The sequence below is a fragment of the Camellia sinensis genome, chromosome 4 (genome assembly GCF_055761805.1).
Source record: "Camellia sinensis isolate YWXY chromosome 4, ASM5576180v1, whole genome shotgun sequence".
NCBI lineage: Eukaryota > Viridiplantae > Streptophyta > Magnoliopsida > Ericales > Theaceae > Camellia > Camellia sinensis.
Window position 1 is genome coordinate 57,127,876 of NC_138964.1, and position 20,386 is coordinate 57,148,261.

Here is a 20,386-nt window from a genome sequence, read left to right on the forward strand (position 1 = left end):
CGGAACACTTGGTGAGTCTCACGGGCCTCTCAACTAACTCTAAAAGAAGAAGGATATTAACTAAGGCCAAGTTTGGGAAGACTAAATAAGTGCACTTTTTGACTTTTTATGAAATATGGGTTGGATTTGGATTGGGTTTGAAGTGATGTGTTAGAGAGGTGGTGTGATTTAAATAAGATGATGTGACTTAAATAGGATAGTGACTTTTTGACTTTTTTAGAGGATGCCAAACTTGGCCTAAGATATAAGATAGAAATTGCTCATATTATCCTCCATACTTTTCCATTCACCACTCTTCATTTGTGGACCATGTTTTGGGCTTACAAATAAATCATTAATCTCGTAAATCTTGTGGTGAAAACTATTTATGCAAAAATTTAACTTCATTGGATATTGGTGAATAAATGAACTAATCGCATTTTGTTTAATAAAAGAGATAATTTAAGTTTAAAGTTGTTGTCTATTTAAATAAAATAAAATATAATTTATTCATATGTTTAATGATATTTGATAATAATTTTTTTTGTACAACTCATTTTTATTATTCGGCCTACGGAAAAGTTCATTAAAAATTGACTAAAATATAAATTTTTTTACTAACAATAACAAAAGATGAAAAATAAAAAACTCAAAAATAATTTTAAAAAATTCAAAAAGCAAATATGGATAATGCTACTCATTCACCACGCAGATCGATCTGGTCTCCTCCATTACTATAGCGTCCCGGACCCGTCTCTCATCGGTTGTCGGAGCTCCAACATCAGACCAAGACCAAACCATACTTTTATCCCTAAAATCCAACAGACTAATGTAACAATTGTTGTTCCTAGGAAACAGAGTTGCAACTAACAAACAGTTATTGCCATGTAAAAATTGCAGCCTATCAGCCTCACCAAGTGACCATCCAATTGGCTCATAGTAAAAACCAATCTATTCTCCAGTGATTTGGTCCCAAACACCAATCCCATACTCATTGCTCCTACCTTTACAACTACTAAAAATATTGTAATCTGAGCTAAAACTCAAAGCACCAGCTGTATAGCTTTTCACTTGATCATCATGAGTGACTTGAAATCTATGCCTGAGCTCCCTTGTTCCTGCACTAAACAAACCCATCCCGCCACCGCCGCGGCCTAACCGCTCACACGCGGTGACCACAACAGTCTCTGAATCGATCCAACCGACATCATTAACTCTCTGGTAGTCAAGATTGATTAGGGAATGCTCTTCTAGCATCCAATCATAGACATGTACCATACTACCATGTACTACACAGCACCTGCCATCTGGGCCGGCCCGAATGGCCATGCCGTCGCCAAGTGCTTGGCCCATCACAGACTATGAAAATCGGAGCCTGTTTCCATCGAATTGGCCCCATTTCGCGGTCCGGACATGATCGAGGAGGCCATAAAATAGGGCTTCTCTGTGGAGGAGCTTTTTAGTGATGTTGGAGGGGATATATTGTTAACATAAATTTCAGAACATAAAATTTCATGTTTCGGATCATCTACCATGTATATCATCAAGAAATCAAGACAAAATGACATACCTGAATCCATCGATGAACGGTTAAACGGAAGCGTCTGATTGTCAATAAAACCTTGATATTGACTATGTTATTGCCTTCTAATCCTTTCCCCTTTGGTGCCTTATGTTTCTCCTTGAGAGGATTTAGAAAAACAAAACAGTGTTCTTATCTTTCACCTTTGGAAGGAATAGGGACCATAACCTTTTAAAGGTTGTAATTGGTTTTCATAACTGAAAGGTAATGAAAACCAATAAATTAACCATTATTGGTTTAAAACTGAAAGGTAATGAAAACCAATAAATTAACCATTATTGGTTTTAAAACTGAAAGGTAATGAAAACCAATAAATTAGCCATTATTGGTTTTAAAACTGAAAGGTAATGAAAACCAACTTTAACCAATATGTTTTAATTTCTATTTCTGCCCCTCATAGAAATAGAAATTATACAACTAGTATCTACACATTAGGTCCATAACACATATACCCTTAAGCCTATTAACTAAATTGAATCACTTAAATTGTAGGCTTCTTAAAAATGATAACACCACATTTAATTATGTGGTCCCATTGAGACATTATCTAACAATCTCCCACTGGACCACATATGTATCTTGAAAAATGTGCTTAACTTTAGTGAGCTCATAAATTTGTTATCATAACTTGAGGGTATCCAAACAATCTTGTCCATTAACTATATTAATATAGGATCAAAGCGGTCTTCGTTACATCAATCGTAACTCGACCCACCAATGGTCACGTATACAAATATAGCTAAATGACATAGATCAATCATGGATGCGTAGCATGGAAATTACATGTGATGTGATCCATACATGCCTATGTCCAACTGGTCCTACTTAACTTTATTGAGATCAATACTTCACAATACGTAACAGAGCGTAATAAACTGAATACTTTATTTCTGCAGAAATTAATCTAATTACATAGATAAAACTCAAGGTTGACATAAAGCAGTAATATAAATACAAACTCCCACTAAACCAGAATGTTCTCAAATAGAACAACACCCATATGAGCAGTGTGCTCATGAAAGACCTTGGGTGGTAGTTTCTTCGTAAGTGGATCCGCTATCATGGAGTTTGTCCCAATGTGCTCTATGGAAATCTGTCCACTCTGCACTCTTTCTTTTACAACTAGGAACTTGATATCAATATGCTTTGATTTTGTCGAGCTCCTGTTGTTATTGGAATATAAAACTACAGACTTATTGTCACAATATATCTTAAGTGGTCTTTCAGTGCCTTCCAAAATACGCAACCCAGTGACGAAATTCCGCAGCCATATCCCTTGGTTTGATGCCTCATAACATGCTACAAACTCTGCAGCCATGGTGGATGAAGCTATGAGCGTCTGCTTTGCAGACCTCCAAGAAATTGCTCCGCCAGCTAACAGATAAATATAGCCTGATGTGGATTTCCTACTGTCTTGGCATCCAGCAAAATCGGAGTCGGAATATCCAATGACCTCTAACTTATCCGATCTCCTATATGTGAGCATATATTCCTTTGTTCTCTGTAAATATCGCATAACACGCTTGACTGCTTTCCAATGATCCATGCCAGGATTACTTAAATACCATACGAAGTGAGAACTTGATGAAATTTGAAGTACCACTGACGAGAAGCTTGTTTGAGTCCATAGATGGATTTAGTCAATTTGCAAACCATATTCTTTGGGTCTCCTGACACAAAGTTTTCTGGCTGCACCATATAAATTGTTTCTTTAATGGCACCATTAAGAAAAGCTGTTTTGACATCCATCTGATGCAACTCAAGATCAAAATATGCAACAAGCACCATAATTGTCCTAAAAGAATCTTTCGAAGAAACTGGAGAGAAAGTTTCTTTAAAGTCAATTCCTTCTTTTTGAGTAAAGCCTTTGGCTACAAGACGTGCCTTATACCTCTCCACATTACCATTTGAATCCCTTTTGGTTTTAAATATCCATTTACAACCTACGGGCTTCGCACCAACTGGTAATGAGACAAGTTCCCAAACTTTATTGTCTTGCATAGACTTATATTCTTCATTCATGGCTTCTATCCACTTATGAGAGTTGGAACTTTCCATGGCTTGACGAAAGTTGATTGGATCATCTTTCGACATTCCATTTTCTACCTCATGTTCCTGGAGATATACAATATAATCATCTGAAAATGCAAATCTCCTTTCTCTGGTGGATCGCCTTAATGGCACAGATTCTTGAGGTTGAGGTTGTAGAGTTTGTTCCTCAAGAACAATTACCTCATCTTGAATGGGGGTTTGAACTATATTATCTTGAACAACATTGTCTGGTTGAGGATTCGAAATTACTTCTCGAGCAATGATAGGTATAGGAACCTGTGATTGGTCAAAAGTAGTAGTAGGAAGTGGGATTACTCCTGCTTAGTAGTAGGAAGTGGGATTACTCCTGCTTAGTAGTAGGAAGTGGGATTACTCCTGCTTCCTCCTCAAAGACAATGTCTCTAACTGGATTTCTCCCCCCAAACTCAACATCCTCAAAAAATGTTGCAATTCCCGTCTCAAATATTGACCTATTTGTGGGATCATTAAGTTACCAAACAGATAATCTCTAAATAAATTAATTTAATGACAACATCTCAAGATACCTAGCACAACATTAATACCAAGCCTTTGGGTAGTGATATTAACTGTAAGTGGTATTCTTGTTGTAATGATCAAACATTGACAATAAGTTATGTCAAATAACAAATCTATATTTTGATGGATTTATTATTCACATTAGGTTTCCTTAACAATTGGCACATGTTTATCACCACAAAATGTGTGTGTAATTCTGCCAAGTATTAATCATGTCTTTGGACCGATAAATACCCGCATGAGATACACAGACATGAACTTCAAAACATTCCATATAAAACAATCTAGACAAGAGAGATCACTTTTGTGACATCTTGTTTGAATTGACTTATATTGAGAATGTTAGAAAATTAAATTTCTGTAGACGTTGTATGAAATTACATTAAATTTAAAGATTTCTAAATTTGTGACCCCGTATATGTTATATAATCTGCAGCAATTCCAATTATATACATATATATATATATATATATATATGTATATATATATATATATTTAAACACATGATGTTATCCATTTGAAAAATGAACCGCCCATCCGAATTATGTTCAATTTCCAGAAAACAAAACAGAATTTGCAGCAGAGGAAAAAAAACGGAAAAACAAAAAACAGAATCTGATTCCAGGAAACTAAATAGGATGAATAAAAGCATATCTATTCTGATAATACACATGATATAACCGCTCTGATACCACTTGTTAACATAAATTTCAGAACATAAACCTTACACTTTGGATCATTTACCATGTGTATTATCAAGAAATCAAGACAAAATGACATACCTGAATCCATCGATGAACGGTTAAACGGAAGCGTCTGATTGTCAATAAAACCTTGATATTGACTATGTTATTGCCTTCTAAACCTTGATATTGACTTTGTTTCTCCTTGAGAGGATTTAGAAAAACAAAACAGTGTTCTTATCTTTCACCTTAGGAAGGAATAGGGACCATAACCTTTTAAAGGTTGTAATTGGTTTTCATAACTGAAAGGTAATGAAAACCAATAAATTAACCATTATTGGTTTAAAACTGAAAGGTAATGAAAACCAATAAATTAACCATTATTGGTTTTAAAACTGAAAGGTAATGAAAACCAATAAATTAACCATTATTGGTTTTAAAACTGAAAGGTAATGAAAACCAACTTTAACCAATATGTTTTAATTTCTATTTCTACCCCTCATAGAAATAGAAATTATACAACTAGTATCTACACATTAGGTCCATAACGCATATACCCTTAAGCCTATTAACTAAATTGAATCACTTAAATTGTAGACTTCTTATAAATGATAACACCACATTTAATTATGTGGTCCCATTGAGACATTATCTAACATATAGAGCTCCCTAGTTCTGAGTAGGTCTAGTAGGACTGCAAAGTAATCCGGGTTTCAATCGATGAAGTATTCATCGAAATTGTGGGTTTAGAGGTTCCAATTCTAGTCGAACATTGTGCTGAAGAGGAAATTTCGGCCGGCATTGGCAAGTGTTGTTGCTGTGGTTTCGAAGATCTTGCCTCCAACATTGAATTTGACTCTGTCTTTTGGAATTCCCATGGCTCAATTGCCAACAAGTTAGGCAGATCAAGATGGGAATTTGAAGTTTGAAGGCTAAGAGAAACAAGAAGAGTCCACTTGTGGAGAAAATTATTTGTTTTTCCTGGACAGTGTGGGAAAATAGTTGGATTGTGAAAGGAGCCGAATTTAATGAAATGGGTTTGAAAAATTGAAATTGGACTGGGAGACTTTAAAGAAAAGAAGAGGTAATTAAAACAATCAAAATAAATTTGTGAGAGAGAGAGAGAGAGAGAGAGAGAGGAATTAAAGGCTATAACAAGAATGACAAGAGCAGATTTTTATACAAACAGGTGAAGAATTTGATGTGTTATTGTTGCAAAGAAGCCAAAAACACCATGGAAAGGCATGATAGATGGATCGGATGCAGAGGCAATTTGATAGAAATCAGAGAAAAATGAGATCTGGGTATTAAAGGATGAAGGGTTTGGGAGGTGGGTTTTTATTCTTGAGGGATTTGGGAGGTAATTTTGATCTCTTACCTTCCCTTTCTTCTTCTTTTGCCTTTTCCAACTCTCTCTCTCTCGCCTACTTGGTATTGCTTTGGTTCGTACATTTTTGAGTTTGGGAGATGAGTTTCAGAGATAAAAAAGTACGAAAAATTATTTGGTTTGATTTTTTTCAAAAGATGTTTTGGAAAATTATTTTGAGAGGGAGTTTCGGAAAAAAATGATTGATTTGATGTGTATGAGAGAGAGATTTGTTTGGAAAACTTGTAAACCAAACAAGTTTTGAAAAAAAATTTTGAAAAAATTTGTTTGGTTTGATTACTTTTGAAAATTTATTTGTAGAGAATTTTTTCCAAAATTTTTTGAGAAACACAAACCAAACAAGGCCAATGTTGTATGGTACGGTCCACTTTTGCAATTCATAGTGCTCTATGTTTGAATTGGATGATTCACATCTCAAATTGAGGCAAAGTTAGCTATTTTAATTTTTTGATTATTTTAATAGATTAGAATATTTATATTTTAAAAAAAGTTAGATTTTTTTATAATTAAATGTGATATTTATAAAAAAAAATAATTATAGATTTAATGTGACATTTTATCTTATTAAATATTTTAATCTATTATTTTTAGTTTTTTTTATTATAAATTTTAGCCCAAAAAAACCTAAAGTTAGCTTCCCAAACATTGCCTCACTTAAAAATTCAAATTAATTTTATAATGAGAAAATTTGTTAAATATCTCTCTCCAACTTTAAGTAGTAGGAGAGATCTAATATGTTTTTTTTATTAGTTAAAGCCCCTTAATAAAAAATTTCTGTGATCATACCAGAGAAATTTTAAAATTTATCTGTGATCATATTAGATAAATTTCTCTGTGAAAATTGAAAATTCTCTGTGTCGAAGTGAAATTTCACTGTGTTGAATTTTCTCTGTGAAAATGTTGAGAAATCCCAACTACTATAAAAATATTATATGTCATTAATCTTATAAAATCTTAATATGAAAAATCTTTAAAAAAAAATTCCCCTTCAATAATTATAATTATATTTATTATTTTAAAATAAATATTTTTGTTTTAAATTATACTTCAATTCTATTTTTCTTTTTAGAGTTTATTTATCTTTCTACTTTTAAACTATCATCAAATTATCTATTTAATTCATAAACTATAATATATAAATCAAAGTCTATTTACTTTCTAAACTATCAATTAAATCTATTAAATTCCTAAAGTAATAAATTCAAACTTATTTAATCTCCTTAATGATTAACAAAATAGAATATTAGTATAAGTATTATAAATTAGTAAAAGACACTGCCTAATAAAGATTGGGACAATTACCTAAAAAACTTAAGGTTGGAGCCTTCAAACAAAATAAATTCTGAATTTTTTATTTTATTAATTTAAACATTAATCTTTTGATTCTTTTCAATTTAAACCATTTTTCTATTTTTGTTAAGTAAAATTGACCAAAAAAAAAAACCCGATGTAGGTATTCATAAAATGTCTAAAATATTCATTAAGTTTAATAACTAAAATACTGATTTTTTTTCCTATCAATTTTACTTAATGGAAATAGGAAAATGGTTTAGATTGAAAACAAATTAAAAGTTTAGGGTTTCTATGACAAAATTAAAAACTCAGAGTTTCTTTTGTTATAAGGTTCAAACTCTTTTCTTCTTTTTTTTTTTTTTTTTGTAATTTCTCCATAAAGATTTTATTCTAGAAAATCTTAGATTTCTATTTCACTTTTAAAAGGTGTTTTATTTCGCTACGTGTTTAAATTAGTAGTAGAGCTCTGATTTCTTAGCATTGCCAATAAAATTATACGAGTATTAGATAAAGTGAAGAAGTAATATTAGATAATTTAAATACTAATAGAACAAAATAATACATTAATTTATTTATAAAAAAACTTACCGAAGATTTTAAAGGCGATCAATTAGAAATTATAAATGAAATCTGACATATAATACTAAATAATGGCAAAATAAGTAAGAAAATATTATAGATAATTACCTTACCCCTATAAAAGAAATTCACCAGAAGAATTGACGCTCACTTTTCAAAGACAAGAGAGAGAGAGAGAGAGAGAGAGAGAGAGAGAGAGAGAGAGAGAGAGAGAGAGAGAGAGAGATTCTTAATTATGTAGGATATTTTACTAATTTATAATACTTATGAGTTGAACTAATGCACTAGCTTGAACTGGTCTACTAAACTCAACTTAAAAAATCAAACCTCATTCCACTAGCTTGAACTGGTCTACTAAATTTAGAGTTGCAAACGAGCCAAATTGAGCTGAACTTTTGAGTGTTCAAGCTCATCTAATATTTGAAAAACCTAAGCTCGGCTCAAGCCAGCTAGAATATAATGAGCCAAGTATGAGCTCGAGCTTAAGCTTGAAAAAAAATTAAACTTATCAATTTACTTAACAAGATAATATATATATATATATATATATAAGAAAAATATACAAGAATATTAATAATAAATTTCATCAATCAAATATATAAATTCACACAAACACCAAACAAAAATATAAAAATAAAATAATTTACCTGATATATTATTACTAATAAATACAAATTTATTTTCTTTATAGTTGCAAGCCTTATCGAGCCAAGTTTAAGGCTACTCAAGCTCAGCTTGATTAATAAACGAGTTTAAAAATTAAGTTCAAACTCGTTTATTATAAATAAACTGAGCTTAAACCAGGCGAGTTTGAACAGTTTATAAATAGTTCGATTTGTTTACAACCCAAATTAAATCTGGCCGAAAGACAATATTATTAATGTCACTTATTCTTATGTGACTTATAAATGATTTAAAATCCGATGGTGCTATATGCACAAATTCGTTTACTAACTAGTGTACTTATACTAGTTATGATATTATTATTGACCCCACTCATTAACAAATTACAAATACCAAAAATATCTTAAATTATTTTACATCATCAATTGGTACACTAGTTAGTACACTAATTGGTGCATATAGCATTATTCTTTAAAATCAAAATAAATGTAATGGTCCTTGAGCAAGCAATTAATGTGTTTCATCAATCAGGCGAGAAATTATTTAATATTCTTAAAGAAAATTTAAGTAATATTCTTAATTAATAGTTATTAGTTCAAATTTTAGGCTCATCCCCACTTTTGATATTACAATTTTAAAGGGGAAAAAATGTAAAATATTAATCCATAAACAGAATGGTCAATAGAATGAAATATTGCTTCAAAAATGTGGAATAATAAATGGTGCCCTATAGTGTGTTGTTTGTATTTTCAATGTATTTTAATTTATTTTGAAACTGCTACTTTGTTTAAATATTTTTGAGTCGTAATTTTGTTTTTAGTTTTATTCAAAAGAGTCTCTACCAGATCATATGAAATAACACACAAAAGGCCAGATATTTGAAAGCAATACTAAAAGTTTTAAAAAGAATAAGATTTCACTACATCACTACGTGAGATATACAAAAAAAAAATTACAAAAATATGGTGCATCCCCCAATAGCATCCTATACAATGTTTCTAAAAAAAAAAAAAAAAAAAGAAAGTACAAAAAACAAAAAAGGGCAAAAAAAAAAAAAAAGAAAGAAAAGGGACATGGACTAAGTCAACCCCCTCGAGGGTGCTTCGAAGCACCCTGAGAAGGACCATCCTCATCCTCATCCTCATCCTCATCCTCGCCCCCGCACCGTAGAGAATCAGAAAAAATACTTGAAATGAATCAGGCTAAAGCTATAGAGTAATTGGGATCACTAAATAGAAGAATACCTATCTCGTGATACGAGTACCACTCTTGTATCCCCGAACCATCTCTACCAAGCCTTCCACTATTATGTAGCAAGACTCCACATACATCCGGGGGACCTATATTAGAAAGAAGAACAAAGATTAGTACCAATGAAAGGTAAAGGCAAATAAGGCATGAATTGAAAAGACAAATGGATACCTGCTAGACTCTAGGAGGGAGACGATAAGGTACTATGGCCGACTCTAGGATAGGTAATGCTACTGTGCCCTCTCCCACCATCACTGAGACAACATAAGGCATCACCAGCAGGCCCTCCACCGCTGTAGCACCAATGCATCCATAGGTGCCATACCTAGAACCAGAACAGAAACTTGGCCTTGTCCTCGATCTCGACCAGCCGGAAAGATAACAGGGCTTGGTACAACTTTGACTAGCCGTCCTCCTAGGTGGGCCCGGACATACGCTATGGGCCCAAAAATTCTTAAGGCACAAGTATGTCCTAAATTCAGGTTTAGACATTGGCACACCTTTTAAGGCATATCATTCTATTATCTCAGCCATTGGCACACCTTTTGAGGCATATTATTGGCACGCCTTTCAAGGGCTTCATTGGCAAGCCTTTCAAGGCATCTCATCTTCTCATCTCTGACATTGGTACGCCTTTCGGGGTACAATTATTCTATCATCTATGGCATTGACACTAGCACACAAATCACTTGGCATGGCAAAATATTCCTCAAAACCATATTTGGCATCATAACAAACAACTGGCAAATTTTGGTACCCACTTGGCAAATACCTAGTAAACCTTGGCAAATTCTAACACATTTTGGAAAAACGCTTGGCACCACTTAATACATCGTGGCAAAATTAGAACCATTTGGTATCACTTGGCACTTATTAAACACCGTGTATTGCCGATGCAAGCATGGAATGGCACCACTTGGCATTTAAAATTACCACGTCTTGCCGATGCGAGTGTGGAATAGCATTTTAACCCCCATGTCTTGTTGATGTGAGCATGGAAAGACACTACTTGGCATTTAAAATTTTTGTGTCTTGTTGATGTGAGCGTGGAATAGCATTTAAACCCCCATGTCTTGCCGATGCAAGCATGGAAAGGCCCCACTTGGCATTTAAAATTCTCACGTCTTGCTAATGCTAGCGTGCAATAGCATTTAAACCCCATGTCTTGCTGATGTGAGCATGGAAAAGCATTTAAACTCCCATGTCTTGCTTATGCGAGCATGAAAAAGACACTAGTTGGCATTTAAACTTCCACATCTTGCCGATGTGAAAATGCAAATGGCACCCAATACACCCTCATGTCTTGCTAATGCAAGCATAGAAAAGGCACCACTTGGCATTTGAACCGCCACATCTTGCCGACATGAGTGTGGAAACGACATCAAATAACCTCCATGTCTTGCCAGTGTGAGCATGGAACGACACCTAATAAACTCCGCATCTTGTCGATGCGAGCGTGGAATGGTATTCATTAAACCCCATGATTCATCGATATGAGCATGGGATGGCATCGCCTGGCATTTAAATTTTCCATGACTTGTCAATACGGGCATGGAAAATCACCATTGGGTTCTTAATGAAACCATGACTCGTCGATACGAGTATGGAATGACAAACAATGACACATCCTTGCCTTGTCGCTATGGGCATAGAATGGCATACGTTGGCATCATTATCATCATAATGGCATCACTCTAACCACACTGCGGTCTACTTTATTGTTTGGAATAGATTTTTTTGGAAAAATTTGCAGGATTGGCACAAACTTGGAAAAGAATGGAAAGGGACTTGGCATAGGAACAATAAGGTGACTATGGCAGGTAACGCCTACTTTCCTCTTCTTAGAATGCATGCTTGGATGAATGCTTGAAGAGCTTGTTACACACTTATTCACGTCTATTGTTGCACAACTGCCTCTAAACTACATTGATCTAATATCTTGCAACCAAGGATATGTAGGCAATCTGCGGGTTTAATCACTTGCTTGAATGTATGGCCCTACCTTAAGCTTAGGGTCATGTCAACTATGATGCTCTCGGATCTTTGACATTCGCTTCTCATCACTTCATGATTGTTTGAGCTATGTCAAAGAGGAGCAACTGTAGACACTCCATTTTGACTGACCCTAAGACTTCAGACACTTGCAAGCCCTGATGATTAAATGGTACCTATTTCATCTTTAGATTGTTTAAAGGTGGTTAGAGTTGCTGTACAAACCTGTTTTTGGCCAAAAATTAACTTTCGCAAAAATAACCATTTTAGCCCCAGACTCATTTTAGCCAAAAACTAACTTCTTAATCCTAGAAAGCCCGATTGTGCTTTGATTGATTATATTTCCAAAATTAGTGACCCATTTTATCAAAAACTTCGATTAGAATGCAATTTGGGCATATTTGTGTCACAAGCAAGATAAAGGCATATGACCCCATACTTGTGCATGCATGCATGCATGCATGGCACGTGTACCAAGAAAAAATATGCATGTGCATATTAGATGTGAGTGCGCACACTATTTCTATGCACGCACAATCATTGCGCGTGCGCACTTCGTTTGTATGTGTGCACATTGAAGCATCTCAGAGTTATTTTTGGAAACTCAATTTTGGTAGGAACGGCAAAGGGGAAAGTGATGACACTCTAGAGGGGTTTCCCCCAACTCTATAGAGCCCCTCCCCCTCTCTTTGAAGGGGTTAAGGAATTGAAGCATTTTTTTATAGCTTTTGAAAACCAAACACCCTCTTCTCTTCTTCCTTTGCCTTAGCTCCAAAAATACCTTACCCACGGCAACTCTAGACCTCTAAAACCTTCTAAGGACTGAAGAACATCAACCCTAACTTGGATTCCAAGCTTGAGGGAGGCTTGCAAGCAAAGATCTTGGCTTGATTTTCTTTGTTTTTCGCAGTTTCTTTGGTTTATATAAACCAGTAGGTAAAACTCCCATATTTTCTGTATTTTAGTACCTTTTAGTCTTTTATTTCAGTATTCAAAGCATGTTAGGGTATTAGTTCATCCTCTCATCATATAGTTCTTTAGTTTTTCTCATTTTCTTGCATTTTCTTGCTTTTAATTAGAACATATTTTTAGGTTTATTTTAATCATATAATTAGTATATATGGCCCAGTTTAAGCATCATGTAGGTTAGTTTTGCATTATTTTATGGGTTACTTGTCTTTCATGCACTAAATCATGTCAGAACCCTTAAACCGGGCCTAAGAACATATGTTGTATGATTAGTTGCATGTCTAGGTCATATTTATTTTATGTATTGCATGCAAGACAAGTAAATAACTTGGTTAAATCCGGGATGTGTAAAAATATTTACAAATTGTTTAAGTTGGCCCTAGGTCCTCAGTGTAAGTCCGGAAAGCCATGTGGAATCAAGTGCCCAATTGCCCTTTTGGTTAATAGCCAGTAAATGTGGATTTTTAGTAGTTCTAAATAGGGGTATGCACGGTGTAGCTCGGTGCGGTTTAGGAGAAAAATAGGAACCGTATGGCAGTTGGCGGATTGATAAAATTGTCATTAAAATTTGCCATTTTTCTTACCAAAAACCGGCGGTTCGATTGGCAAATAAATATGGATTTGCCTTGGTGGTTCGGGCGAATTGGCAGTTTATAACAAAATATAATTCAAATTACAACTTGAATCAAAGAGAAAAAAGATCTAATTTATAAATTAAGTGAAATAGTCAAAATTAAAATATTCATCTAATATAACATTAAATATTAACAAACTAGTAAACTATCCAAACAAATTATACAATAACAATTTAACATGGCAATAAATACTAAAAAACATAACATCATCCAACATTGAGGAACCTGTTGGAGAGCCTCCAAAATTTTCTTTGCTTATATCTTTAATTTAAGTCCAACATGTAACATAGTTCTAAAAAAAGTTCAAATGTTAATCAAAGTTCACAAACAATCCAAAAGTTCAAAAAGTTAATATAAGTCCAACATCCAACATAGTTCTAAAAAAAGTTCAAAAGCTAATCAAAGTCCACAAACAATCAAAAACTTCAAAACGTTAATCTACTCATCAAACTCCACAATAACTTCAATCTTTCATAATTGCTTCAACCAAACTCCAAGAACTTCACTAATCTATAGACATAAGCAAAGAAAACATAAATAAATAACAAAAATCAATCATCAAAATCATTATAAATAAATAAAAAAAACTAATACAACAAAATAATATTCAAGAGTAAGAATAAGTCTAACCTCAAGAACTTATAAACCAAACTAACTTGGAGACAAATTAGTCCTCAACAATAGTTGCTTCTTGTGTAGAAATGCAAAAACTTCTGAAAAATAAAAATATTTTTAATTTTATTTAAAATTACATAAAAGCTAAAATCAATATTGAATAATTAATTTAAAATAAAGACAAATCAAAAAAGTTACCTGACTCAATTTCTTCATATTATTCAACATCATCCATACATTCTCAAAGATTGATTGGAATTGATGAAGACCGTAACCAATTTTGTGCACAAATTAGAGCCTCTACCATCTTCGGCGTCAAAGAACTCCTAAATGGATCAAGCACATGTTCACTGGTACTAAAAGTTGACTTAGAGGCCACTGTAGAAATTAGGACAGCCAACACATCTCTTGCTATTAGAGAGAGAACCTTATACTTATTGCCATTAACCTACCACCAATTCAAAATATCAAAGTTTGGAACTCTTGGGTCTACATAATCATCAACCAAATATTTTTCCAACTCCGACTTGTGCTCTACACTTTTTTCCGACTCCAAATGGTTAATATATTAAGAGGCAAAGAGTGTCATGGGATCTTCATCTTCTTCTTCATCAACTTCTATCACTTGACGAGCTTTACTTACAAATGAAGGGGCAACATTAGCAACTTTGTTTTTTTCAACATAATGATCAGACAAGTGCTCCAATGTTGCCTTCACCCTCGCCACTAAAATTTCTACCTTGTCATTTTCATACACTTTATTGAATGACAACTTAAGATATGTCAACTTGTAGTGAGGGTCTAACACAACGACAACATATAATAAGAAATTGATATTATCAAGATTCTCCCAATATTTGTCGTATTTCAATTTCATCTTATCAGCCATGTTACTTAACACTGCATCTCCACTCTTGCTCAATTGAACTAATTTAGATTGCGCTGATACAAGTTAGTGAAAAAAAACATTAGATGTCACATGCAAAGATCCTAAAAGTTGCAAAGTCACATGATAAAAAAGTCTTAAAAATTTCACAAAAACTCTAGCTACCTCCCAATCTTCTTCTTTAGGATATGAAATGAATCTTTTTCCTTTCCCTTTGCTTCTTCCACCAACATTCTCATTTGCATTCTCATTTTCATTCTCATTTTCCATGAAAAATAACTTGAATCGTGGGTCTTCCTCTTCTGAACACTCAAAAGCCTTTTGGAATTTCTCGGCTACCTCCAACATCAAATAGATGGAATTCCACCTTGTTGGAACATCAAGGCATAGCAAACTTTTACAAGTAATCTTTTTATGCTCCACACAATTTTTAAAAGTTTGTAGCCTAGCTGGAGATGACTTTACATATTTCACAGCTTTTCGAATCTTGGCAATTGAGTGATTTTGTTCTTTTAAACCATCACAAATAATTAAATTCACTATGTCACGCCCCAAATTTTAATTACTTGGAAACATTACCAAAAGCTTTTAATTTAAGGCCTTTTTTTTTTTCTTCAAAAACTATCTATTACCCTTGAGTAATAGAAACATAATAACACATGTTCTCTCTCAATGAATACAACAATAGCAATACTACATGCCAAGCTTCCGTTACGGAGCTACAAATAAATAATTACAAGCGTCAATGTACAAAAATTCATTTCTTTCACATCTACTATGAAATTACACGTAAAAGGTACATGAACTTCTTGACTCTCGAACCAATTAACCCAAATTCTCTTCTTGTAAGAAAATAAAACAACATGGGGTGAGCACAATAGCCTAGTAGGGATATCGTAGTTCTAAAGCCATAACGATCAAATAGATAAAAATGATCATGCATGCAGGGTGATACCATAGAGTAAGGTGACATTTTGTAAGTTCAAATATTATATGTTGGGTATCTTTGTCTTAAAATTTATTTGAGCATTTAAGGAAAACCTTCAACCATAAAAATTATCCTTTATCATCGGAATACCATATCCTTTTTAAAAACAAATACGTTTAAGGAACAACATTATTTTAAATTTATTAATCAATTCCAAAATATTTCTTATTTAATTTCCATCTTAATATTCCTCTTTTTATTACCATTGTCCCTTTTCACTAATTACATTTATTACAATACCATAACCTCAAGTTCAAGTTCCCTTAATACTCAAAAAACAGCCCTCATACACTCCATTCCCACTGGCTAATTCATATTTTCTATAACTCTTTAATGTAGAAATCCATATCTCATTTATATTCAATAATAGTTCTCCTATACTCAACTCCTACTTGTCTAACAACTACATCACATCCACATTTGTATCATCAATTATAATTCAACATATCACAATTACATCACATCCACATTTGCATTATCAATTATAATTCAACATATCACAAGGATAATAAACCCTTTTAATTCAATTTCTCCATTAATTACAAAACAAAACTCTTAATCTTTCCTTCTAGTTACAAACAACCCGGTGAATTCATTATCACCAACCCCTTATCATGTTACTATTTCCTTATCCATTCTTTTTAAATAATTTCTATATGCATTCCTCTTCCGTGCCAAATTACACATCAAATTGTAATTTCATAAGTTCATGTCAATTCACACATATTATCATCGACTCAACACATTTCTCAACACATTCCACCTTTTTCCGACTTAATATGGCGGGACGGCGGGCACCCAACTCAGAACACCTTTCACCATTTGTCGACTTGATACGGCAGGAAAACGAGCACTCAATTCATAACACTTTCCACCTTTTGTCGGCTATTATACGGCGGGGAGTGAACTCCCAAAAACCATTTTCTCAAAAACCATATGTTTTCCAAAAATCATGTTTTTCCACATTTACCGACTGTCATACGATAGGACGTGGACCCCCAAAAACATTTTCAACTTAAAAACCATCTCCACATTTGCCGACTATTATACGGCAGGAAGTGAGCACCCAAAAACATTTTCAAAACCATCCGTTTTTCCACTTTTGTCGGCTATTATACGGCAAGACTGCGTGAACACCCAAAAAATCATTTTTTCACTTTTGTCGGCTATTATACGGCGGGACTGTGTGGACACCCAAAAACATTTTTCCCACATTCATCTAGCGATAAACCTAGACAGGGCATTTGCGTACCTTTAATTCAAAATCACCCCCACATTTACCGGCTATTATACGGTGAGACACGGGCCCCCAAAAACATTTCCAACTCCTCGCGTGGGTACCAACCACAACACAACCCAACCCAACACAACTCAACTCAACCCAACACAACATAACCCAACTCAACTCAACCCAACATAATTAATATAACTCAATACAATTCAACATAACACAATAAAATTCTTAAATATTCGCCTCATCATTTTATCACAAATCTCATATCATCCATACCATTAACAATTTATTTACCCAAATTTAGTTTCATATTATAACATAGTTTAAAAGATCCACAATAAGAGTTCAATCGCAACTTTTACATAAATTTTCACACTTTCAAAATTCAATTAAACTTATAGACGTGCAATTTAGCACCCCTATATCATGATTCTACTTTCACTTTAAGCAAAACCATCAACCATCCTCATGAGCCAAACTAGGGTTTTTAAGAGAATTTAAAGTTTTTCCCAATAATACTTTTCCTAATAACACTTTTTATTCCAACTCTTTTATTAATTATACGCCCAAATTTATAACCCAAAATCATAACCCAACAAGTAAACCCCAACACTTTAAACACTAAACCCCCAAGTCTCATGATTTACCACAATATGCATAAAAATATAACCTTTGTATTTATATAAAGAAAATACCACAAATCTATCTATGAATGAGGGTATTGAAGGAGAACTAAAAACCCTTACCTCTTGAAGCAAGGAGATGACAAACCAAAAATCACCAACGACAAAACCATGAACTATTTGGATCAAAAGGAAGCCCTTGATGAGATCTATAATCTTTCTCAAAGGACCAATGTGAAAAGATCACTCTAGGTAAGTAGATCTAGAGATCTAGGTGAAGAAGTTTGAGTTTTAGAGAGAGATAAGAGAACTCACGGTTTGAGAGGAAAAATAATGAGAGAGAAGTGGTTTGAGTCTATTTATAGTAGTAGAAAATAGCCCTAAGGTCAATGAAAAGGATAAGTCCAAAACCCCCAAAGGGAGGGCCCATTCAAATCCCAAAATTCTGAAGAAAAAAAAAACACGTAGGGGTCGACCCCTGGCATGGTGGTGTCGAGTCTTCAGGAAGAAAAGACAATCTAGAAGCAGGCAAGGTGTTGACCCTTGGATAGGAAGGGTCGACACTAAATTCCAACAACTAACAGCTAGATTCAGCAGTAGACAAGGCTCGACACCTCCCAGACTGGTGTCGACCACAAAGGCCAACAAGAAAAGGCAAGTGTCGACACGACCAAGGGCTGGTGTCAACACTAAATTTCAGATTATAACCCAGAACAACACAACAAGGGAAGGATCGACCCTAGGAACTCAGGTGTTGACCCCAAAACAAAATTTTCAAGTTTCCAAAGAACTTTTTAACGTAAACAAGTGTGAACAAATAATCCCAACATGTTTAAATCGAATTATACTCCTCCAAAACAAAGATACAACAACACCAAAGATTTTCAGAATAAAATAAAGGGTTCAACTACACTGCCCAAAAGCTTTAAAGCGTACAAGTGTTACACACTATGTGTGCACAACATCTCATATGCAAAAACTCATTTGCCAAGATAGTGGAAGGCCAATTTTTGGTTCTTCTCTTCAAAAATGTAATAGCACCATCATTAGAGCTTGCATTGTCAACCGTAATAGTGAAAATCTTATCAATCCCCCAGTCTTGCAAGCATTTGTCTAATTGTTTGCCAATTGTCTCACCCTTATGATTAGGAACTAAATAAAAATGAAGAATTCTTTTGTGCAAATTCCAATCATTATCAATCCAATGGGCAATGACACACATATAATTTAGATTTTGAATTGATGTTCAAGTGTCAGTGGTTTGGCATACTCGTTGCTTCCTTATAATTTTCTTCAATTTTTGCTTTTCATCAGGAAATAAGTTCAAACAATCACAAGCAACAATAGTGCGAGAAGGGACAAGAAACTTAGGTTCCATAACCAAACAAAAATTTCTAAACCCTTCATTCTCCACATGCCTAACAGGTAATTCATCAATTATAATCATCTTTGTTAGTGCTTCCCTACAAAGTTTTTCATCATATCATACTGCTTTGAGAGATCCAATCCTTCGACCATCATGTTCCTTCTCCTGTCCTTCTTTTTTAACAAAAGAGAGCATTTTTTGTTTTTTGTTCACTTCCCTAATAGGAGACTTCATACATTGATGCTTAAGGTGGTTCCACATATTACTAGTCCCATCTTGTTTTGCACGGGCACCATAATCATTACCACAATAATTACAAGTAGCCCTAGGCTTATCAGGCTCACAATTATCACGTAAAGTGAAGTGTTCCCAAACCTCAGATTTCTTTTTATCTAAATTAATACTAGGGCATGGACGAGTTTTACCAGAATTTTTGGTAGGCATTGTGGTAGTGGTAGAACTAGCAACAGTGGTTGATTATGTAGTTGGTGTAGGAGGGTTTCCACCAGCATTTGTATTTTCCTCATCCATTCTCTATTACAAAAATAAAAAATTTATATGAATGATAAGTAAATAAATAAAAATTATCAATGATAATAAGTATATATAAATAAAAATTATAAATTAAAGAGAGAGAGCACAGACAGAGAGTTATATATACAAAAATTACATAATACCTAATAAAAATTACAGTCCCGCTGCATACCCCCAGTGGGGGTCGCGCCCCCAGTGACGTGGCCGCCCCCACTGGCTGAAAACTCAAAAAAAAAAAAAAAAAAACAGTTTTTTTTTGCACCAATCCCGGAGCGACACCACACTGGGGGTCGACCCCCAGTGGGGTTAGGAAGCATTTTTCTAAAAATTATTAGCCGGGCCATTTACCTAATATCAACTCAACTATCACTGATGTTATATATATATATATGTGTGTGTGTGTGTGTATATATTATATGTATCTAGAGCAGGGAGAGCAACATATATATGTATGTATGTATGTATGTATGTATGTATATAGAACAGGGACAGAGTAGTGAGCAATGAGAGAAGAGAGAGAGAGAGGGGGAGAGAGAAAGAGCAGCGAGAGAAACGTACTGACAAGTCGACGACGAGG

General features: G+C 34.0%; 1 long non-coding RNA gene and 1 pseudogene across 1 annotated transcript; both read right to left on the reverse strand.

Moving 5' to 3' along the window:
• Nucleotides 1-531: 531 nt before the first annotated feature.
• Nucleotides 532-1,455, reverse strand: LOC114269001 (BTB/POZ domain-containing protein At2g24240 pseudogene; annotated as a pseudogene).
• Nucleotides 1,456-9,787: 8,332 nt separating this feature from the next.
• Nucleotides 9,788-19,901, reverse strand: LOC145824652 (uncharacterized). The gene is made up of 3 exons (XR_014366549.1): nucleotides 14,194-19,901; nucleotides 10,139-14,073; nucleotides 9,788-10,056 (listed from the first exon to the last, which is right to left on the reverse strand). It is a non-coding gene; the product is annotated as an uncharacterized LOC145824652 (long non-coding RNA).
• Between the last annotated feature and the right edge of the window lie 485 nt (nucleotides 19,902-20,386).